Genomic DNA, 25,242 nt, shown 5'->3' on the forward strand with positions numbered 1-25,242 from the left:
CTATACCGTGAATGTGTTTGTTCGTACTTCTGGTTAGTCTTTCACTTTCATCAAGTCTTTCTTCGCATTTCTTCAACCTACCTAAGTCGTTTTCAATTGTTTCAATTCTCAACCTCATATTATCAACCGTTCTCTCGACATGTTTTAGGTTTGTAACTAACTCCTGCAAAGTTTTGTTTGTTTTTGCTTGTTCTTTCAGAATCTTTTTCAGTAGTTCATTGTTAAGATGACTGTCAGAGTCAGAGCAGTCATTCGTCCGAGCTCCGCACTGCACGAGGTCCCGACAGCAGAGCCGCTCCGTTACCGAAGGCATAGGCCGTCAGTGTCCGCACCGACACCTGTAAGCAATATTCCTCCACTCATGTTAATGGTCAGATTTAAGAACAAACATAATATAGGCACAATGGTTCTATTGGAACATTTCTGAGTACGAGAACTGGCATGTCCAGCAAAGCATACAGCATAGTTTCAAGCGCTACTTCCATCCGTCCATACTATGGTCCGATACGCAGGGTGCGCACAGGTCCTTGAAACCCTTGAAAACCCTTGAATTTCAAAATTGCGTTTTCAAGGCCCTTGAAAGTGCTTAATTTTTTTTTAACCCTTGAAAGTCCTTGAAATTTCCTGTGCGAGATGGAAATCGCGATATACACAAAGAAAAAACGGTGCGAAACCCGTGCATAAAGTGGGAAAATGATTATTTTCTCAGCGCATAGTTTTCTACTGACCGTTACACGAAATTTCTTGAAATTTTAACAAGTTTGGTGGAGCCCGTTAGACAGCTGGCCACATTGAGGTGGCGTGATCGCCCGTTCAAAAGTGAACGGCCGTATCGCCATCGACATCACCGGCCGTTGGTACGGCGTCTCGTGGTTTTGCGTTGCACGTGCGTACGCCGATGTTTACTCTGTGCAGCCGTGCGTTCAGACAGTTCTCTGCGTGTGACTGCAGCAATCCCGCGATCCGCAGAAATGCCCGGAAAGTGCAAATTTCAGAGCGCGTGGCTCAGTAACAGCGCCTACAAGGATTGGGTGGCACCAGATGCTACGAATCCACATCGAGCAAAATGCAAGCCTTGCGGGAAGTGCTTCGACCTGGTTACTATGGGCGAGTCCGCACTGAAAAGCCACATGAAGAGTGCAAAGCACAGCGCCTGTATGAAGAGAGCAGCGGCAGGTTCGGTGCGCGAGTATTTTTCCGCTAGCGCGAGCGCGCGACCCGTAGATACTCCATCGCAGTCGTCTGACGTCAATATCGCGTGCAAGGTAAACGAGCTGGTGACAGATGCGGATTTTATGGACGCTGAAGTTAGTCACATCCCACTGTTCCTACAGATCGTCATCGGAAATAGGCGAGTTGTTTAAACGCATGTTTCCTGATAGCGAGATCGCTAAAGGCTTCTCATGTGGCGAGAAGAAATGTGCTTACATAACCTGCCACGGCCTCAGACCTTTTTTTCTGTCATCGCTGCAACGAGATATAGAGCGGTGCGAGAACTATGTCGTACTTTTTGATGAGTCTGCTAACGAATGCCTTCAAGAGAAGCAAATGGATGTGCACATAAGATTTTGGGACGCGTCCAGAAAGGTGGTAACGAAGTACTACACATCTGTTTTCATGGGGCACGCAACGGCTGAGGATATTAAAGACCAACTTTTGAGTGCACTAGAACCGTTGCCACTGGCGAAGATTCTTCAAATCTCAATGGACGGACCCAACGTGAACCTGAAGTTCTTCAAGATGCTGCAATCTCACCTGCAGGAGAACTTTCAAGTCCACTGTCTTGACTTGGGTACTTGCAGCCTCCGCACTGTGCACAATGCTTACAAGGCAGGCGTCATAGCGAGCAAGTGGGGACTCGACACCCTTTTGTCCAGTCTGAGTGCACTGTTTGAGGATGCCCCTGCAAGGAGGCATGATTTTTCAGCACTCACTGGGAAGGCAGTATTTCCTCTGAAATATGTTGCCCATCGATGGGTTGAGAATGTGGCTGTCATCGAAAGAGCTCTGGAACTCTGGAGTGATGTGAAGAAGTTTGTGGAATCCGCAAGGAAGAAGCAAGTGAGTCTGCCAAAGTGTGTGTCTTTTCAGAACATTGTTGAATTCATTCAGGACACATTAGTAGTGGCAAAGCTGAATTTTGCTCTTAGTGTTGCTGCCACACTGAAGCCATTCCTAATGGAATTCCAAACTGACAAACCGATGTTATTTCTTCTGGCAAGAGACTTGGAGACGATAGTCAGAAAGTTAATTCATTATCAAGTGTTCTACATTGTCTTCAGCAACGGGGATCACTGGCATGCTGCAAATTGATATAGAGGACCCAAAGAATCATACACCATTGGAAAAAGTGGATGTTGGTCACACAGTCGAACAAATCCTGAAGAAGAGCAATGCAAGTGCAAAGGATATATTTCAGTTCAAGATGGAGTGTAAGCAGTTCCTAGTCGCAGTGACGAAGAAGGTCCTTGAGAAGAGCCCCTTGAGGTTCCCAGTGGTTAGAGGCCTTTCCTCGCTTGACCCTCGACAAATGTGCTGCAGTCCTAATGAGTGCCTGGCAGGCCTCAAGAAAGAGTTGGAAGCACTCATTGCGGCAGGGAGGCTGACAGATCAGCATCGAGACTCTGTACTTGCAGAGTACACGGAGCTGTTGCAAGAAAAACATCAACTGCGACTTTTCGAGAAAGCCACCAGTCTGGACACCTTTTTTAGTGAACTTCTGCAGTTCAATGCTTCTTATGCAGAGCTGTGGAAAGTTGTAAAATCTTCGCTTGTGCTAAGCCATGGTCAGGCAACTGTTGAGAGAGGCTTTAGCATAAACCGACAGATCTCTGTAGAGAACTTGAAAGGCCTCTCTTACATCTCGCAACGAATTGTGTGCGATGCAGTGGAAAAAGCAGGTGGTATCTTTAACATTGTCATCACAAAAGATTTGAGGAAGGCGGTATCAGCTGCAAGGCATCATTATAGTGCTTACTTGGAAGCCCAGAAAAGGCTGGAACAAGAACGTGTCAAGCAGTCAAAAAAGTGCTGTGCTGAGGACCAGCTTGACAGCCTCAATAAAAAAAGGAAGATACTGGAAGCACCTATTAGCGATCTGACTGCATCAGCAGACGACTATGCTGAAAAGGCGGTAGCAGCCAATGACCTCACTTACATAATCAAATCAAATTCTATGAGAAAAGCAGCAAAGGCTAAGGCTGAGCAATTGTTAAACCTGAACAAAGAGATTGAGACAAAGCTTCAGGAGGTCTCTTGAACTTTCCTTGGTGTGTCTTGACAGATATGTTATTTTACATTGAGTGCAATAAAGATATTTATTTTTTGAAAATACTTTTGTGTTTCGAAACTACGAAATACAGCTTCGTAGCAAGTCCTTGAAAACCTCCTAGAAGGGCCTTGAAAGTCCTTGAATATCCTTGAATTTTTTTCTGTATAGCTTGTACGAACCCTGGATACGGAATCGAAATGATAAACCTATTACATATTCACCAAGCGTTCATTTCATTGCAAAGGAAGGAGGCATAAGCAGCAGATCGTTTCAAATCATCGTCTTGCGAAGGAACCCCGGGCGGTGGCAGCAACGTGGTTGGACGATCGCCGCTGTCACACGGAGGCCTCAAAGGTGGGCTGCAGCGGTCTCGGTTGTTTCTGGGTGTATCCTCGTAAGGAGTAAGGCTGAGACTTTCGCTCCGTCTCAATATTGCACGCTGCATCTCTGAAAAATTGGAGAAGGTCATTCTTCGGCGCTTCACAACTTCTTCCGTGTTGCTGTTGTTTGTTTACGCGAGTCGAGCACCCACATGCTTGTAACCGTGGAAACGAGGCCGTCATCATCAGCGAAAATGTGTTGCAGCGACCAGGAAACCATGGGATGCTATCTTCCACGGCGTTGTATTGACATACTCGTGTAGGCTGTTTCGATTGGTCCCGCTGTGTGTCGTCATTGTGCGAGTGAAACAGTAAAGCGAAGACAGGGAAAACGAGTTAAGGGCAATTTTTTGTTTGCTTATATTTTGAAAATTCATTCCTTAATAACTCCCGTTTTAGTGCATCGATTCCAGTAATTCTTTTTGATTTGGTATCTGCGTGGCATGAGGGATTCATCTAAAGCATATCAAAAAAGCGTTGCTGGGTCTCTTCAAGTGCTCGCTAGTAATGTGATCGCTAGTCTCTCAAGGATGTTGGTGCAAAGCAAGGTTCAAATCCGAACAGGCTACTACAACCAACGTACACCAGCAGGAAGAGCAGCACAAATGCTAAGCCCGGTGATACGTTTTCTGGCTCCCTTGATATGTGGGGCATTTTTTGCTTCTTAGTGCCTTCATAAATCTTCAGTACAGGTTCCAAAAACTTCCTGGCCTTGTTGTGCAGTTCTTGAGCAATTTCATTTCTGCGACATACTCCTTGAGCACTTCCCGTCTTCCCCAAGGCCAAGTCCGAGTTTGTCATGCTTGTAGAGGCTTCTGCTGTTTGAACTCTTTCCAAGATGTGGAAAGCCTCGCTTGTCATTCAGTTTGATGACACTGCTCGAGTAGTTTCCATGATCTTCTGATTTCTTCTTTCAGGTCTGCTAGCGATGACCACACAATGATAGTGTGTCTGCAGACTGTCGCATATTCTTTGCATCCCGCAGAGCTTCGCAAGTGCATGAATAACCATGCACACACAACATGCACTCGCTGCACTTCAGAGGGCAGCAGGCACCATCTATCACTAGCGGCCACCTGTACCCAGTAGGGTCCGCTACTTAGCATGAACACAGCTGCGGCTTAGTCCGCATAGGGCAGGTTGCCATTGTTGGTGAACCCAGAGCACTGGAAGCGGCGATGGCGACGTAGGGGCACGGGTGTAGTCAGGATCGCTCGAACAGTGGCACCACCAGACTGGACACGGAATGCTTTGGCACTCAGCGTCTCCTGTGAGCGCTCTGCTGCAGCACGAAAGAAGAGTGCCAGCTGGCCAGCCGCGCCTGTCAACGCTGCCGGAGCCCCGGGTGCGCACAGCACTGCCTGCTGGGCGCCGCCCTCGCTGAAGAGGTGCAGCATCTGGCTGGAGGTCAGCACGGCCGCCCATTCGGCGCCCACCGCAACGCCCTCGACCGTCTCGTTGGCCTGCAAGTTGACGCTCCATCCGGCGGGCACGCAGAACACCCTCGACTCCGTGGCCAGCAGCACGGAGCGCTCGCCCACCGCAGCGGTGCGCAGCTGCTGCCCGGAAGGCTGCAGCTCCAGCCGTGCCACAGGAGCAGGTGCACGCCACCCGGCAGCTGCACCAGGCATCCGTGCCGGCTGATAACCATTCGTCGCTCCTCAGGAGTGCCGTTGTCAGCTTGCTGGTCCGCCATCTAGCCCCACGAAAGAAGCATCCGCTGCAGCTACGATGAGCAGCACTGTGCCTGAGATGCGTAACGGTTGGCGACCGAAAGAAGGGCAGCTGTTCCGAAGGAACAGTTGTGCTCTTTTTAAGGCATTTTTGTGCCAAAAATTGGTGCCAAAATCGGTACTTCATTGTCATTTGGGCAAATTGCTACATTTTTCAGGGATGGCCCATCTTTCATGCCAGAAAGGGTCCAATGTTCTGCTCTTCTGACTGCCGTCAATGGCCCTATGGTCACTGAAAGTGCACGGCCTTATCTCCCTTAATAGTGGTTTTTCTGTTATCTAGGCCCACCTAGTTAAGGTGGTAAGATGACATCGAGGCCATCTATCTTTTGTTGTCTGTTGACCCAGGTAAAGCTTGCCACTCTATCTATGCAGTGAGCAGACGCATTAAGCTCATCAAGTCCCAGAAGAACAAAAAGTACGGCTAGTTTATTGATATGCAGGCTCTTATGCCTGCTTTGTCCTCGTGTTTCTGTGCAGTTTTTTCAGTATCCCCGAAGTCTTCACTGGATTGCTTATTCTGCACCAATTGCAAATAAGAAAAAAATTGTCACGTATGCACTGAGTATAAATGTGCATGTGCTTTAAGCATTTTGTTTGTAATTGCGCTATAAGCTACTGAAACGTGTGAGCCACACTGGGCTATGCTAGTGTAGCTTTTTGTTTGACATTTTAATGCACTAAAAGAAGGTAGCGGTTCTGAGTGGACAGCTATTCTCTTTGAGTGGACAGCTATTTTTGTTCCGAAAAACTGTTTAGTTATGGTTCGGTTCATGGGGTTTCAGCGTCCCAAACTGACTCCAGCTATGCGGGATGCAGTAGCAGATGGCTCCGGATAATTTCAACCACGTGGGGCTCTTTAAGTGCACTGACATCGCACGGTGCGCGGGCCTTTAACATTTCACCTCTAACGAAATGCAACCGCCAAAGCCTGGCTCGGACCATGTCTTTCGTGTCAGGAGTCAAGAACCACTGAGCCAGCGTGGCGGCTTCCACTATATCTGGCACTAACCAAATCATCAGAACTCCATCTTGTGCAGAGAATCATCTTAATCACATTCAACATACATTTCTGCAAACATGTTTGTTCATTACAAATATAGGGCAGTGTCTTCTGAAATTTGAGAACAGAGTGGTCGCCTTCTCGCAGGTTTGCCAGAACGGAGATGTTGCAGGATGGCAGCCACCAAACTCAGTCACGATGCTTGGAATTAAGAAAAATGCAGTGCCGCTGACTTTCCTTGAGCAATTTCAAACATTTAAATGTATTCAAACTGTCTGTTCTGACAGACGGTCACTTCTGCAAGTTTGCCGCACTGCAGTCATTTCCAGCTCCATAGCCATCACCCAAAGAGGTTGTACTATTGCTATAAAAACTCCTCATCCTAGGACGTGCAACTGCACATCAGAAGCCACACTCTGAAGGGGGGTGTATGAAAAGTAAGCAGATTGCATTGCTAACCAGTGGCTCTCGACTGAAATGCACAAATAATTAACGCTAGTTCCATTCATTCATGGTTTCCTTGCCTCTGGTTAAGGCCTGTGCTGCATCCAAGCGCGAGGTCTCTGGACTGGTAACCCAACAACGGGGGCGCTCTCGGAGTGCCTCAGAGCCTCGGCGCTGTGGATGCTAGTTGTGGCGCTTATACAGAGGGACCGTCTCATCTCGTCTTAACACTGTCCTTGTCTGGTGTGGCTTGTGGCAGGAGAACTGGAAAACCAAGTGCTGCCCTACTGCTCAGCTCAGCTTGAGAGGGCGTGGCAATCTTTCGATTTTGAATCAGGTTTGAGGTTGGAAGAAACTACAGGTGCCATTGCGATCCACAGACAGACGGCCGATAGATGAGGAGCGAGCTTAGTAGAGTACAACTGCTATAGATTATATAATCTCAAACGCTAAACTATACATAGCACAACATACATAACCCACATACTGCAACTATACATTACAAAACCTGAAACGCTCAAATGCTGTCATTAAAAAAAGTTTGTTCACAGAGAATTAACTGCCTCGAGAGAGTTACGCCTAGAGAGTGTCCCAAATATTCACGCTATCTAGTGGACAAAACCCCTGCTGAGACCATCAGCATTCCCACTTTCCTTTTCCATTCGATCGCACACTTCAAAATTATGCTCCTGTAGGGCGAGACTCCGGCGCAGCAAATGTCCATTTTTTGGAGACATGTTGCGGAGCCATGTCAGTAAACAGTAATCGGTCTCAATCATGAATCGTGAGTCTGCCAAGTAGCACTGCAGTGTTTGGGTAGCCCACACTAAACATGCGCATTCCTTCTCCGAGGCGCTGTACGCTTCTTCACGGGTCGTGAGTTTCCTTCTCGCAAACAGCAAGGGGTGTTCCTCTCCGTTCTCAGCGTGCTGGCTCAGAACCACCCCCATACCCCGTTCACTCTTGTCGCACTGAATAATGAAGGTGCGGTCGTAGGGTGGAGCCTTCAGTATGGGCCGGCTGGTCAGCGCTCTCTTTAACGCGAGAAAAGCTTGTTCCTTCTTGTTCCAGTCCACCTTAATCGGCTCTGTCTTCCTCAAGTTGTCCGTGAGCGGACTTGCCATCTCCGAGTAGCCTAGAATATAGTGCTGATAATAGCCAGCCAACCCTAGAAAGGCGTGTATGTTAGTCGTAGTTGCAGCTTCTTTTTGCAACATTTTAGAGAGCGTTGAGGTCGCAAGTTTTGGCGGGCTTTTTGGGAGCAGCAAAATGCAAGAAAGGAAAAAGCGCGCGCTGACCAGTTTACCCCACGTGACGCGCTGATCGCCCAATGGGGACGCACTGGAGTGTGCCCGGCCGTGTCTGGGAGAAGGCAAAGTGGAAGGGGGATTGAGGTGCGACATTCTTCAAGGGTCGGCATTACTTTATGAAGTTTGAGGGGCTTTACAGAGACGGAGTTGTGTGCCTGTTTTATTATTTTTTTATTTATTTATTCAATACCGCCAGCAACCTTCCTCTGCTATAGACAATGTTTAGGGCAGAAATTGAAATATGTGACGTGTTTTTTGCCACAGTGCAAAGAAAATAAGCAAGGAATCACGCTGGAATTACGAATATCGTTCTTGCTTAGGTAAGTTCTCAGATGGGAGAATAGTCACCCGATGGTCCACTGTCATAGCTGCCTATCCGGGAAAAAAAATAAATGTTTGCCAGATATAACTAACGCCTCGCAATGTCATGTCACGCAGGCATTTCTCACCGAGTCCTGAAGTAATAGTTAGGATAATAATCGCAAAAATTTTGTGGTCGCACTGACCATGGTGCCACTGTGCGTTTCGGATGAGGGCAGCATCTTGGAGCAGCAGGAACAGAGAACCACCCCGAGAGCAGAGGAGACTTGCCAGAGCTCCGGTTGCCTGGCTATCTCTCCTGTCGTCATCGCCATACTAGCTCGCGTCCATTTAGTCTATAAGTTTCTCTTGGCTCTCCTTACTTGGGCCACTCTGGCCTGACAGTACAGCCATTAGCATAATCCCACCTTGCAACAGGGATTTTGGTAAAATGTTTAGGGGAATCCCCCAAGGTGGAGTAGATTTGTAATAAGGGAGTAATTACTCATTGGCATCCACCCGAGCGCAGCCATACGGATACAAAGGAAAGCTACACGGCTTTCTCAGGAACTTCGCAGTTAAAGAAAAATTCGTCCTGGTCTGGGGTTCGAACCCGGGACCACTGCTACACCGGAGCAGTCGCTCTACCAATTACCAGAGCAAATTTTTCTTTAACTTCGAACTTTCTGAGAAAGCTGTAGAGCTTTCCTTTGTAGCCGCATGGCTGCACTTGGGTGGATGTCAATGAGTAATTACTCCCTTATTACAACAGAGATTTTGAACAAAAGCCAAATGTTTTGTCATTTCACCACAAAAGCTCAAAGCTGGAAAAAGTTTGCTGAAATAATTGACTGGTAAACTTTGTTTCCTTCACGTTGGAGCTCCCTATACTTATATTCATTATGTTCTGCCTGTGCCTAGCATACTGATTACTTCTTGTCTCACTCTACCATGCACTGTAATCCAGATGACCGTTTTGCACAGTGACTAAAGCTTGACCACTGCTTACTGTGCATTTATTGCAACTGTGTGTGTTTCCAGATTCAGAACCTACAGTTCAGGGTATATAAATCCTGTTTATGTTTCAGAGGGGATCACTTTTCATTGGCTAATCCCTAGCCACCCCCCCATCCACCTTATAAATTGGCGGTAGGCCATATAACAATATTGCCTGGAACGAAAAGACATGGGCCACATAGTGATCTCTGGATTTCCTCAATTCCATTGCATAGAGTTTTAATAAAACGGCCAGCATGCAATCTATTCACAAATGTGCCACCGTAAATTCTCTGAATTCTGCAGAGCCTGTTAAAATGTTGGAATGTTCTAGACTATGAAATTCATCATTAAATATTGATATTACTCTTTGCACATATATAAATAACTGCATTAGTGGAAGCAATAAAACTAATGCACCATGCATTCGTTGTTGTCCCAGGAAGTTGCAGAAATTGCCAAAACTTTCTTTAACTATACAGCTTGATGCGCGCTCCAAAAAGCTAGCTAAGGGAAAATGATGTTTGTCCTAGCAACAACTAGGTATTGGAAAGGTATACAGCAAAACATGTCTGCTTGTGGTGCGCACCGCGAGACTCGTTTTTAGCGAATGAGATAACGGCATACTTTCACCGTTACGAGGCGTCATTATGAACTAAAAAATTCGAAATATGCTGAACGCAACTCGTGAAGCACCACTAGTGTCAATAGGACAGATAACGTGGATTTCCATATCTGGCTCTTGTTCCCTCTCAGTGAGGTCAGCGTATGCAACACACAATGCCTCAGCATCCAAGCAGAGGAGAAAAAAATTATCGTCTTCACAGATGCAGTCATTCATCCGGGCTACGCACTGCACAAAGGTCCCGACAGCAGAGCCGCTCCGTTACCGTTGGCATGGGTCGACAGTGTCCGCACAGACACCTGTATGCAATATTCCTCCACTCATGTTAATGTTCAGATTTAAGAACAAACTTCATATAGGTGCAATGGTTCCATCGGTACATTTCTGGGTGCGGGAACTGGCATGTCCAGCAAGGCATACAGCACCGTTTCAAGCGCTAATTCCATCCGTCTGTACTGTGGTCCGATATGAAATCGATATAATAAAGCGATTATGTATTCACCAAGCGTTCATTTCGTGGCAAAGGAAGAATGCAAAAGCAGCAGTTTCACTTTTATTAGTGAACATCGTCAGCTTGCGAAGGATCCCCGGGCGGCGGCGGTGGCAACGTGGTCGGACGATCGCCGCTGTTACACGGAGGGCTCGAAGGTGGGCTAGAGTAGTCTAGGTTGTTTCTGGGTGCATCCTCGTAAGGCGCAAACCTTTGCTCCGTCTCAGTATTGCACGCTCCAACTCTGACAAATCGAGAAAGGACCATTCTTCGGCGCGTCACAACTTGTTCCGTGTTGCTGTTGTTTGTCGACAAAAGTCGAGCGCCCATGTGCTTGTAACCATGGAAACGATGCCGTCAACATCAGCGAAAACGTGTTGCAGCGACCAGGAAACCATGAGAAGCTATCTTCCACGGCGTTGTAGTGACGTACTCGTGTAGGCTGTTTCGATTGGTCCCGCTGTGTATCTTCCACGGCGTTGTAGTGACGTACTCGTGTAGGCTGTTTCGATTGGTCCCGCTGTGTGTCGTCATTGTGCGAGTGAAACAGTAAAGCGAAGACAGGGAAAATTGAGTGAACGGCAATTTTTTGTTTGCTTATATTTTTAAAATTCATTCCTTAATAACTCCCGTTCTAGTGCATCGATTCCAGTAATTCTTTTTGTTTTGGTATCTGCGGGGCATGAAGAATTCATCTAAAGCATATCGAAAAAGCATTGCAGGGCCCCTTTAAGTGCTCGCTAGTAATGTGATCGCTAGTCTCTCAAGGATGTTGGTGCAAAGCAAGGTTCAAATCCGAACAGGCTACTACAACCAACGTACACCACCAGGAAGAGCAGCACAAATGCTAATTCTGGTAATACGCAAGGAGAGAAGGCGATGCACTTGCCAAAACCGGAGCCAGGACCCCACACAGACGACCTCACCGCTGCCAACCAATTGTTGCAACTCGGGTAGCATGGCCGGACCGGTGATGGGATGAAGATGAACGGAGTCTGGGTTACAAGGACGGCAAGGAAAACTTCTTACAACTATTTACATTATGTACACGTACAGCAACTGAGAGTGCTCCTCAGTTGAAGAGACTCATTGGGAGGAAGCCACTGGATGTGGTGGGCCTCCTGACTGTCTTCTGTGCCGAGTTTTATGGGGTTTTCTTCCCTAAAATTTCAAGATGGAGGCCGTGTTTGCCGAGGAAGGCGTGTCCAAGTTCACTTTGGCAGATCATCATGCACTCTCTCCTCAGGGAACACACCCCTGTCACGTGTTGAGCTTGTGAGGAGGGTGCCATTTTTGTCGTGCAGACACAGGAATCTCCACGAGTGACGCTCCCATGATGTGCAGCTGGTCGCACGTGTTTCTCATCGATGCAGCGAGGCTATGCAGTAGGGTGTGTCGTGTCAGCGTCCCCTTTGGAGACGATTGCCGATGTCAAAATATGATGACTGAACCCTGCAGCGCATCCCGGTACTCCTTGGAAGTCCGTGGGAGAGTCCGCTGCAGTCGCGCAGGGCTCAGTCTTCCAGCGCCCTGTCATGTGGCCAGCAGGTGCGATAGAGGGAACCCTTTCTTTTTTTTTTCAAGACAAATGGCACCAGGTCTTCAGCTGTCGTGAAGTTGTCGGCTTTGTTGACAGTTCTCAGTTGTCGCTTGCTCCGGCCCTCGTGGCCAGAGCTGCGATCACTACAAGGACGACCTTGAATGGGTCCATTACTGGCTCAGATTTTCTGTTTTCCCGTAAAATAGTAGTGCTGTAGCTATCCTCATTTGCAGATGGCTCTCTATTATTACAAAGCATGCACTGCCCAGAGTTTCGATGTCGTTATTTGCTGCCCTTGACGGCCTTCTCACACAGCACCTGTTGTAGAAAGTCTGTTGAGTGTTTCAACAAACGGGAGCAAAAATGTGTTCACATGGGCTTCCTCGGGCCAAACCACAATCTGGCTAGGCGTAGTTTTTTGATTCTGTCTTTGAATGGCAGTTCATTAATTTGCGTAAGGAGCAGCCAAATTCTGAAACTACTACTTTCAAAGAGAGGCACACCATCTGTGTTGAAAGTCATGCTTATGCCATCTTGTTCCATCGGCAGTTTTCTACACAATGCTATCTGTAATATCTGTAATGCTCTACTTTTCTGGTGGTTGTTGCTTTCAGAATGTTGGCAATCTGAGTTTCAAGGCCAAGCGAAAAAAATAAGATGAATTCTTCACAAGACCCATTACAGTGTGGTATCTGACTATAGCATACGGGTCGCTTTTGCACGTTAATGACTGTCAGTTTTTGGAATCCTCGTTCAGCATGGCTTGGTTATGGGTGTTCTGAAGGCCTAAAGTGCCAAACAGCTCCCCCTTCGCTAAATTGGCAAACATGTTGTCAATGACTGGTAGTGGGTATTGCTCAGTCTCTTTTACTGAATTTAGTGTAGCTTTAAAATCTATGCGAATGCGCCTTGAGACGTTCTTTAAGACCGGAATTTCTGATTCCTTGTTGTCTATCCAATTCCTGCGACACTTTTTCCTTAAACGCTAAAGGAACTTGCCTTGCTTTGCGAAACTTGGCTGTTGCTCCGCTCTTGAGGTGAATTCATGCTTGCGGACCTTTGACGAGTCCGGCGCCCTCGGTGAAAAGTTCTTTGTTGCTGTTCAGTTGTGCCAACGCAGGTTGAAGGGCAGCTGGCGGAACAGTGTCGGCCACGTTGCGTTGTGCTTTCATGTGCAGCACAGTCATCCCTGTGTCCAGTCTCTGCAATAAATCACATAGTTTAATGCTATCAGGTTGCATTGATGCAGACGGGGGATCCGGTATCAGTGTCCATTCTTAAATCAACACTTTTCCGTGTGAAGGTTTTCTGAATGGACAATACCACTGACTGCGTTGCATGCGAAGACCAAATCTGCGGTGTACTCCTGTCACTGTTGTCTGTTTCTTGCTCATTTTGTGCTTCAATCGTTAAGGTTCTGTTACCGCTTTCAGAGGATGAACACATCCTTGCGAGATAACCGTATTGTCTGCATTTTAAATATTGGTGTGTGTTCGACCAACATGTTGCAGTCTTGTGGCGATAGATCCCGTAGCACTGGTATTGCTTTTGTGCCATAAACTTTGGCTTCCCTCTATCCGGTTGGCTCCAACGAGTTATCTCTTGTACACGTTTGCCTCTGAGCCTCTGGATATGCCATGTGTATCAGTGGCAGCTTTGCCAATTTTTCGATCTGACGCCGCACACGATCGGTATTTCTTTCTTTCTTAGTGCCTTCATAAATCTTCAGTACAGGTTCCGAAAACTTGCTGGCCTTGTTGTGCACTTCTTGAGCAATTTCATTTCTTCGACATACTCCTTGAGCACTTCCCGTCTTTCCCAAGACCAAGTCCAAGTGTGTCATGCTTGTCTAGGCTTCTGCTGTTTGAACACTTTCCAAGGTGCGGGAAGCATTGCTTGTCTTTGAATTTGATGACACTGATCAAGCAGTTTCCAGGGTCTTCTAATTTCTTCTTCCAGGTGTGCCAGCGATGACCACACCGCGTATGCGTTTGCAGACCATCAAGCAGATTCGATGCTCTTGGCAAGTGCGTAAATAGCCATGCACACACAACATGCACTCACTCCACTTCAGAGGGCAGCAGGCACCACCTATCACTTTTGAGAGCCTGTATACGAGGCCATTTCTGGACTGGGATTGCACGGTCTATGTTTCGTCTTAATTCCTTTTGGCAGACACAGTCATTGCCATGGCAGGTCGATGGTTCTTCTCAATCTGGCTCATCTTGCTTGTTCTCTTCCCTTTCACGTGGCCTACCCTCTTCATTAAAGAGGCATATGTCATGTCCATCAGTGCAAAGATGAGCCAATCAACATGATAGTTCTTACATCCCAGTAAACAATGCTTTAATGTCCTGTGCATCCTTTCAAGATGCATGTTTGTGTTGATGCCAAGCCCAGTTCAAAAACTGTATGCCCACGTATCCAGGAGGCGAGCATAGTTTCTTCTGAAGTATGTGGGAACGAGCCTCTCTTCATACCCTGTGGTTGACTTCCCCATGATGGACTCTCCCGAGCTTAGTTACCTTAGCTAACAATTGAGGGCGCTGGCATCGCAGCGACAGGGACGGCACAGATGGCGTGATTGCTGCTCCTCGTGCAGGCGGGGGAGACTGGTCCCTTCGGCTCGGAAGTTCAGCGCATACGGACTGTTCGGCGCGAGGCTCCGCTCTTCACCGGCGGGGCAAAGCCTTGTGGGGAGGAATGTTCTCCGGCATCTCATCCTGCCCGGCCGTGGAGTATCTCCCCTGCCCCAGTGGATAATTGGTGCAGTCAGCAGATAATCGGTGCAGTCCTCTTTTGCAGAGCCCGACTTTCTGCCTTCCCCATACGTTTTCAATGATGTTGAGGTCGGCTCCTTTGGGCACCCACTGTAGACATTGCACTCCTCGCTCGTCAAGGAGTTTCTCAACAATTTTTGTGCTGTGCACAGGGGAGAGATCATGCTGGAAGAGGAAATCTCCTTCAGGAAAAGGGCCGTTTAACATGTAGGGAATCGTGACATAATCAAGTATGTCAGAATAGCTTGCCAATGTCAGGTGTCCGTCAGTACAATACAAGACCTCAATTCCATCTCGGGACACAGCTCCCCACACACTGACGGCAGTGCGGCCACTTGATGCCACTTCCTGCACGTAATGGGGGTCATGGCGGGTATTGACAAGGCGCCAAACTCTTTGTTTTTGATCCCAGCACGTTGTGAACATTGACTCATCAGAAAATATATTACTATTTTCTAGTTGTCGGTGGTCCAGTCGGTGTGTTCACTTGTGAATTTAAGTCGGGCCGTCTTGTTCACGTCTGTCAGGAGCGGGTTCTGAGCTGCCACATGGCTCTTTGGACCTCCTTCCGCCAGCCTGCGTTTGACTTTGGACACATCCGCAGACACACCAGCTGCAGCACCTATCTCCTTGGTGGTGCTGAAGGGGCTCACCCGCATGGCTTCAAGAATACTCGTGTCCTGAGCTGCAGTCGTTGTTCGTGGGTGCCGTTTCTGGGGAGCATCGCCGATGCGGCCTTCATCCCTGTATGCCTGGATGATGCGGTTCACAGTCTTATTTGACCTCCCAGTAATTTCAGCTATTTCGCGTTGGGTATACTGTTTTAGCAACAATTCAACTATCTGCAATCGCTCACTGTTGGGCACCCGGGACATCATGCGAGCTGAAGAAAGTCTTGCTGTTTATTCTCGGCTCTACAAACAGCCGTTTTCCCGCATATTAGTCTGCGGCGCTTCCGTCCACCATTCCCTGTTCAATGAAATGATGAAGCGCAAATTAGCGTGCCAGATAAGAGCGACTGGGTGGACCAAGACGGGCCCGATCACGAAGTTTCGGCGTCGACGTATGGCTACAGTTATCATTTTTGAAACCGATATCAAAACAAGACTAAACGACGTTGAAGGGGAAAGTGACCAAGTCGAGGTGATGTGAGCTTGCTGGAACAGCTACACCCTCTCCAGATAGTTTGAAAACACGGCCCGATTGGCGGCACTGTACAACCATGCCAAGCGCTTGGCCATGCGCTCGCACGGTGTAGGTCATACTGAGCGTGATAGTACAAACTGTGTGGTGTGTTTCTGATTTCCTAATTTGATTTTCTGATATGTGATAATCCCAAGTTTTAATGACACCTGCTTTTTGTTGGTGTCTTTTAATAAGCTGTAATTATGCTTGCTTTCGTTCCATTACTTGCAAACGGCATTAATTTTGCTTGACCGGAGAGGTACAAACTTTGGTGTGTTTATCTGGTATGAAGACAATAGCAATTGCATTAATAATCAGAGGTCGTCCTCACAGTTTTTGACTTCTGGACAGCACTTCTTGTTGTTCTAAAACGCATTTAAATTTCTTGTATGGGGTTTTTGAGACAAATGAAAAAGAAGACCTACATTCCAAACTTGGCTGTGTAATGTATTCCTCAGTGTATGCATGCATAGTAAGGCTGTTCAATACACGAGTGGAAAAGATGCTGGCAGTACTAGTATCTCTGCACAAAGTGCAAACTGCCATAACACTTTGGTTTCAAGTGGGTGATGCATGCTACAAAAGCAAAGTTGTTTTCAGTACAAAAGATGACAGAGAACACACAACACAGGTCAGACACGAACCGCGAAGTGAAGATTATGGTCGAGCCATGCTCTTTGTGACAACCAAACATTGCCAGATACAATCTATGGCTTAAGGAACTACGAAGTACACAAGATCCCACATGGCGTATCAGAAGCAACCATGTGGCATGCACAGTTGCATATATGAAGACTATCATGAAAGTCTGCCTGTCCGAAGCAGAGCATATCTCAAGCCCATTCGGTCCACAGCCACTGTAGCCTTGTCATCAAGACCAAGAAAGCAGTTATTATTGTACACCCTTTAGGTGAACCCTCTTCGTTAGCCTCCACGTTTCTACCCCATAGGTGAGTACCGGTAAGATACAGTTGTTATACTTTTCTCTTGAGGGATATTGGTAAATTGCCATTCATGATCTGAGAAAACCTGCCATATGCGCTCCACCCCATTCTTATTTTTCTAGTTATTTCCCTTTCATGATCCAGATCAGCGGTCACTGCCTGCCCTAAGTATTCATATTCCCTTACTACTTCCAGTACCTCACTACCATTCCATTGATACCCCATGCCTATCCTCTGTTGCTGTGCTCAGCATTCATGTCTTCTGAGCTAAAAATGTTGTGCAAAATGCACTATATCGAAAGCTGCTTGTGCGAATCGGGAAGTTGTGGCCTAAATAATTGCTCAGGCAGTCCATTATGTCCGACTGTTGGGTGCTTTCATAAGGCCTGCTGACGGGCTGCAGAAAGTCTTCTGATTCAGTAACTGAAACAATGGCACCCCAGGAGTCCTTATACAGTTCTGAATGCTGCTCGCAAAAGTTGTGCAGCACGCATGCTGTGAAGGCAACGGTAGGCACAGACTTGTAGTTTATGTCTGTGCGCTTCAATGAAATGCTGCAACGCCCCTTCAACCTGCCAAATGCCTGTTCCACAACTTTCCTCCCAGTGCTGTGGTCGATGTTGAAGGACTCTGCTTCTTTTGATAGCCTCCCCGTGTAGCCTTTTAAGGGGACAGGGTAAGCCCCATCTTTCCCATGTATTTTGGGGCATATTGTGGAACACTTTTCTCAGCAACTAACAAAGATAGCAGCAAGATATTTATGTCATTTTGTTCAGAGTTTTATGTTCTAGTCGCTGTACCAAAATTATTTTAGTATACAAGAAATAAAATTATTAGTGATTTTTTTACTTTCTACACCCTAATTTTGACCAAATTTTGTATATATATTTATTTTTAAAACAAACAATATTATTTGCACGCTGATAATTTTGGTACAGTAAATTTCCACATATATTTGCTGTATACACAGAAAAAATCCGCTTGATATCTATTGTCATTCAGAAAATAATGGTACCGACGTAACAAAAAATCTTGTTTTGAGAAAACTCAGTTTCAAGTAAACTAAACCTTCAATCCCAAGATTTCGACTTAGCCAACGCATTTTGACCATCTTATTCAGTAGGCACAAGCTGCATAGTTATCATCTAGGTCAGCTTGGTGCTTCTTTTCCTGCCGTTTAGCTTCTCGTGCCTGTTTTGTCACTTGCTGCGTAGCTCGATCAGCAAAGTAAACTCGACGCCGATCGATTTGCTTCAGCCAGCGGACAGTGTTGCTGCCCGGACTTAGTCCACATGCCTCAAGAACTTTAGTTCTTGTGATGGCGCCATCATTGAAGGTCAGAACAGCATCTAATGTAGCAATCTTCATTGTCTGTAGGCCCGCAAAGACATTTTTTTTAGCACACTCCCATACGACGTTGTTGAAGGACTCGTTCGGGTTCTGGATGGTTGCCAGAGAGCTTGAATGGTAGCCAGAGAGCTTGGATGGTTGCCAGAGAGCTGTCTCTTGCAGCTAAATTCCGTAACATTTCGAGTTTTTTTTTAGTTTTTACTAAAACGGAAAAAACACGTCGCTGGTAAAGGGGTGTGTCGCTGACCGCTTTGCTTTCAGATAGCTTTTCCAGGTTGACATAAATTACCCAGGAGGAAGTGTGATACATCAAACCATGCAGAAAAGAATGTAATTTCATATTTAGCAAAAAACTAAAAATTGACATTTTTCAGATTTTTTGCTTACCCTGTCCCCTTAAGGTACAGGGCAGGGGGGGAATACGCAGGGTCGAATACGCAGGGTCGGCGAGAAGCACGAAGGGAAGAATCTTCCTCTCAAAGAGACAGCTCCCCTTTGGCAACAACTGGTCACTGTTTTTGTACAGCTTTGACGTCTTCAATGCTGTAGAGTCATGTGTACTGCCCGGCGCAAGGCAGGGAATGCTGCAAAACCTGAATGCATAAAAAATGGGATACACTTCGAGATGAATATTTTGCATGCTATCGTTTACACCATGTATTCGCACTTTTCAGCAACGGTGGCGCCCCCACGCGGTTATTTTCCGAAGCGCTCGCCCGGTGATCAGCGTTCGCAGTGCAAGCAGCTACGCTTCGCGCAGTGGATGTGCCGACGCGAAAAGTGCGATGCAATCGTTTGTCCAGTGTCCCCCAGGGCATAAATCGTGCAGCGTGACATGAATTGAGCCTGCACAGTTCCTCTAGGTACAAAAAATTGAAAGCACTTTGTAGCTTCCTGCTGTGGATCGGGAATAAAGTGACTGATTCAAATTCAATGGTCGTGTACTGTGAGCCCGTCTAGAAAGATTTGTTCTTGCGTTATCTCGGTGAGTTGGGCGCCACAGCGTGACTGGTTACGGCGCTCCTCGGTCCGAAGTTTTATGACTTCAATCAAGGATCTTGACCCTCTGCGACCACGGCTGAAAGCCGGCATCGTGTCGCCGCTACAGATTACAGAGTACTCTCGCGACATGGCGTCAAGAATAAAAAAAAAAGCACAAGCCGGTTAGAGAGTTTGCATATACGTGTTTTGAAGGTGTGGTTTGAATGTTGACTGTTAATGTTTTGACCGTGGTGCTCATGAAACATCTAAATGTAGCGGACCCCTGTGCACAGTAATGTTTTGCGAAACGTTCTGTATTTTCCGCTCGTTGTTGTGTTCACGGGTTCTGTAGTTAGGGCGAGGTTAAAGCAATACATTAGTGGCGGAATTGGCGGATTACTGTAATTTACAATATGCAGTCCACACCTGTCAGCAGGCTCAATTTCTTCAGAAAAAAAATTTGTTCACTAAATTGTCTGCGTCCAATACATGTAGCCCAGAGGAGCAACGTGTGCGACAGGCGCATAAAATTTATCTGCACACACTCCAGAACGATAACATTGTAATAAAGTAAGCGTACGGAATGTCATTGCATATCCGCCGATATTGAAAGATGCTGTACTGTCCGCGCCTATAGTTAGTGCGCAAAGTGCGAAATTTCAGCTTTTGGGCATTACAGCCCGTGGATTGCATACCTGAAATTACGGTACATTGAAGCCAATTACTTAGCGTTTCATGCTAAAAAGTTGCAGCGCAAAGTAATGCAACAGAGGACCGAAAAGAGGCGCTTGAAGTGCTTATTTCGTCTCCTGCCTTTCTTTGCGTTTTATGGTTTCAAGCGGTTAGTGGATCATATGGCTGGCATTAAAAGGTGTCTCATCCTCTACGACGCACCTCTGCGTTGGTTTAGCGAGCGACATAACCGTTCCGACAAACACAACAAGGCCGAGAGCTGCATGCTCCTTCATACGCGAGCGCTTCCGTGGCACCTCCATCACCGCTCCGTTCTCCATGACGCCGGTGCCGCCGCGCCACCTATAGGCGCTGAAAAGTGCGAATTAGGTGCTGGAGCACTGCTGCAAAATAACAGAAATAAGTTCGTATGTTAATTGCACCAGAGGGAAGCAAAATTATCTGGCAGAACAATATAAAAAAAGGAAATAGATGCAATTACAAAATATCTTGAAAAAAGCGAAAACTACAAGCCATGCTGATTTGCATTCTATAAACTTTGCCACATCACTGCCATGAAAAGTGTCACTGGGAACATCCACAGAAGCTGTGCTGAGCTCCTTTCTGCCATGTTTATATATATTTTTTTGCTACGGCTATAATGCTAACTGCAAATTATACATGTGTTGCATTCATGTAGCTTGTTTCTATTTTGGTGCGAAAAAACTAGTACTTGTTTAAACATTATAGTTCACAAGCAAACTATATAACTCTGCTAGACTGCCAGGTAGGAAGTGTGCTAAAAGTCTGTTTCGAGATTTTAAAGGGAAATAGATTACTTATGGATGTTGCACAGTCTAAACAGAATAAGATACATGCACTACAGTACCAGCAAATGGATGCCATGCTAGTTGATCATGACAAACATGTCTTGGGAGAGGTCCTAGCACATAAGAATGTCAAGTTTGAAAATTTGTCATGCCTGTCCTTGCACATGAACACAACCGCCAAAATAATTATCTAGCTTCCAATCTAAGAGTTATTTGTGTGGAGCACTTAATCAGCATGCTTCATTACTGTTTTCCAGAAGTCTTGAATTATTGTTGCATACAAACAGCAAAACAGCTTTGTTTCAGTAATGAATAAACAAATGCAGTTACAGTCCACGGTCGTCCACAACTGCCTGCATGTTGTAGGATGCCCACATTTTACGATTGATGAAATCTCTGTACCCTTTTTTTGGTGCAGTGATGGGAATATGGGTGCCATCAATGGCACCACATATCTGTGGGATGTGGCACTTCTTGCAGAACTTCCTGGCAATCAATGTGGCCTCTTCAGTTGATGGCAGGTAGATAAATTTGGTTGCAAGGTGCTTCCTTACAGTATTGCAGAAAAGGTACACCACATATTTCTGCACAGTGCTTTTGTGGATGCCAAACTGGTTTGGTACTACTCTGTACTTGCAGCAGCTAGCCAGTTTGTACAGTGCAATAACAATTCTTTTGTCAACTGGCACTGGCTCATAATTGCATTCCAGTGGCACAAACGGAGCAAGGGCCGCAACCAATTCGCAGAAATTTGCCCGTGACATTCTGAAGTTTTCTTTCCAGTCACCATCATCAAAATTTGAGCAAGCAATGTTGTCCCACCAATCACTACTTGTGCTCTTCATCCACAACTCCTAGCACTGCTCTATCACAAAAGGAACTGTGAGATTATGCTTGTAGAAATGTCATGACCAGCCTCATCACATTAAATAATATTTACTTCTTTTTCTCTGAAATCAAATACCTACTGATCCATTAGAAATGACACAGTATTTTATGTGCTGCATGGGGCCCTTGTTTTGCGGAAGAGAGACTAATCAATACAGGAGAGGTCTGCTTGGTTGTTAGTCTAGTATGCTACTCCAGGTGAGGGTGAAAAAGAGAGGAAAATGGAAAAAAAATAAAGGGTGAAAGGTGAAATCAAGCATACTCACACTTACAAACACATAATTATCAGAGGGTGTCCACCAAATCCGTGTCAGTTTTAGGTCTACAGGTCGCTAGACACCCTGTTTAATGAGAGCAGGCTCAAGATTGCACAGCCCTGCACAAACAAAAACCATATCAGTAATCGTTTTTTTTTATGTGATTGAGCGCCTGTTTGAAGATTCTGTAGGTCTTGATCTTGTTGATTGCGCGCTCCACATGAATGTGGACAGATGCAATGCGTCTTGTGGCAGTGACTTCCTTTTTGCTCACCTGTTTTTTTCCTGCAAAACAAACAAAATGTGGCATTGTATTTGCTGAAAACTCTACCAGTTGCATGAACACGTACGTACCTTTTGTGAAGGCTGGCGTGTTTAGCTGGACTCCTTGCACAAGTAGCTCGTCATCAAGGGAGAAACCTCTGTCCTCCATGATTTCATCTCCTTTCATGAAGTAATCTCCAATGCCACTCTCCCTTTTGATTAGCTTGTCCGAAGCACGTCTGCCATAAGCCTTTGAAACAAACATTATGTGCCCATTAGGGGCAATAGCCACGAGGAACTTTATAGTGTTTTGTGCTTTATAGCTACTGAATGTCTGTGCTCTGGCCATTAATTTCTTTGGGCGCTGCAACATGACTTAAGTGCAATCAAGAATGCATGTTGTGGAACCATATCCACTCTCCACAAAGGATGCTGGCATGCTATCCGTGATATCATCTTTTGGCAACCAGGTGACAATCCACTTCATCACTCTGCACAGCACTTGAAGCATGTAGGGGGCATTGTTCCCCAAAGCAGAAACTGAGGTCTGGAAGATTCGTCCCAAGTGCCCATACAGGAAGCCGAGACGAAGCCTCATAAGCTGGTCAGCACGTGGCAATGTGCTCGTCTTTGCCAATGCCGACACTGCTTTCACAAGGTTGTTGAATGCTGTGTGTGAAAGTCCTGTATAAAACAAAAATGTCTTCAGCAGAAAGCCTCTGCACAAATGATGGCCTGTGAAACCCAATCATGGGTAGTTTTGCATAGCAATGGTCCTCATAGCTCACATTCTCCCACTGTGTCGACTTGCTGTGTTTTAGAACCTGAAAAAAAAAAGGCAGGATGTCAGAATCAAGGCACCAAGCCACCAAGCTTGGTGTTTTGAGCTGCAGCTGAACCATGCTCTGAACAGCTGGGTCCAAGTGATTAGCATTTTTCTAGATATCAAATTGTTGCTTTTTTGAAACACATGCACTTGTGCACCAAGCCAGCTGATGTTTACACTTTATGTGGTAGCTCATACTATGACCCGGAGTAAATCGATTGTTGAAATGGCTGAACACATGTGGTGTATTTTGGTTTGTTTCTCCTCTTCAATCTTTTTAAGCAGTCAATCCCACAACTTGCAAATTTTCAACTCATTGCTAAGCGCAAATAAAAATGGTGCGCTAATGTTACAGCAACTTTTGGCAAAAGTTGTACGTGCTGTTGCGCACCACACTACTGTTAAAAAAGTGTTAAAGTGTAATAGCAAACGGATGTGAAGGCACTATATTTTCTTGTTGATGCCAGATAAATGTGGGAAGTGATGTTTCACCCACACTACTTGTACACTGTACTTGAGGTCTTTTTGTGACATTGAAGTCAGCAGCACCCACTGTCTGTGTAGCCTGAAAATGTATTTCGGCCATGAATGCTGAACTACCATTATAAGACTCAAGAAAATATGAACAAAATGGTGCAGTATGCCTTTACCTTTGCTTTGCGAGTTGTTGGCAATCCTACTTCCGCTTTACAGCTGGTGATATCTGTTTGTACCATCTGAAATAAGAAAAAAAGCCAGTTTGTTTTTTATCTGTTGGCACAGAAAACTTCTAATTACTCTCACAGCACAGAAGTATGTCCTGCATTCCAAAATTTTCATGGTACTTCATGGTTTCGTGGCACATCATGGAAGGGTATCATTATTAACAATTAATGGTGAAGAATAGTGATGCCATGTTTGCAATGCCATGACTTTCGAGATATGTCAAAGCCAGTTCAGCAACTTCCACCAGTTTCATTGGACTGAAAGGTACGATTATGTTACTGCATTGTTACATGTAACAAAAGTATTGTGGTGGGTTTCATGTCACGTCATGGAAGGGTAGCATTATTAATACTGTAACGACGGAGAAGTTCCTGTTCAGGCGAAGACGACAACGAACTTCTGACCGTTGTGTTGAGCGGCATTGCCATCGCTTTGTGAGTGTGCTCTCGGTGCTCGACCTCTGTGTCTACGAGGCCTGTGTCTCTGTGTCTACCGCCGGCGCCCAGCACCTCTGACCATCCCAGTGCCCATCTTGCAATACAATTAATGGTGAGGAGGAATAGTGATGTCATGTCTGTGGTGGCAGGATCTGTGATGCCATGACTTTCAAGATATGTCAAAGCCAGTTCAAGGCCCCTTCGTTCCGTTTGGCAACTTCCACCAGTTTCATTGGACTGAAAGGTACGATTATGTTACTGCAATGTTACATATAACAAAAGTGTTGTGCTGGGTTTCAGGGCACGTCATAGAAGGGTAGCATTATTAACACAATTAATGGTAAGGAATAGTGCCAAGCACTGGCAGCAAGTAAAATGACAGCAGAAATTTCAACATACCTGCACAACTTCAAAGTGCAGTATCTTGTAGCATTCCACATTGTCTACTTACTTTTTTGACTGCAGGCCACACGTAACAACGCTGAATATTAAAAAAAAAAACGTCTGGTTGCTGACCACTCACACATTAAATGAGGACAGCATCTTTAAAGTGGTAGCTGCAAAGTGGTAGCTGCACACAGCTGGAGGTTGAGAACAGGTTGCTGGCGCACCATTTCTTGGTTTGTCCATGAAAAATAGTGGTCAGCCCCACATTGACTCTGCACCTGCAGCAGAGTCCCCTCACAATTCATAAATACACACCACAAGGTGCAAGGCAAACATTGCAGATTGTGTAAAGCTGCTTCAAGAATTCTTTTACTAAAAAGATGCGGCTTTTCGTCTGTTGTTTGGGACTTTGCTCCTGTGACACACGACCAGCTTCGAACCTGCAAAAAAGCCCAATATAAAATTGAAGTAACAGCGGACGTCCATGCAACATGAATGCAAATTTTTAATCTTCACTGGCAGTCAGCACTTGAGAAGCTCACCAGTTTGTGCATTTCTGCACAGCTAAGTTGTTTTGGCTCTCGAGAGACAGTTCATCGGGAATCAATGCTGTGAAAAATTTATGTATTCTGATTCCAGCTCGT

The 25,242-nt window shown here is 46.0% G+C and overlaps 1 protein-coding gene and 1 pseudogene across 1 annotated transcript in view; one reads left to right on the top strand and one right to left on the bottom strand.

The window, feature by feature from the left end:
• Nucleotides 1–25,242, bottom strand: part of LOC149345859 (uncharacterized) — a 91,127-nt gene that overhangs the window by 38,947 nt on the left and 26,938 nt on the right. The gene's annotated exons all lie outside the window — the stretch shown is intronic.
• LOC149345861 (uncharacterized) lies at nt 1,159–3,452 on the top strand (annotated as a pseudogene).

This window comes from Amblyomma mixtum, chromosome 4 (assembly GCF_055824585.1).
Source record: "Amblyomma mixtum isolate Tamu chromosome 4, ASM5582458v1, whole genome shotgun sequence".
NCBI lineage: Eukaryota > Metazoa > Arthropoda > Arachnida > Ixodida > Ixodidae > Amblyomma > Amblyomma mixtum.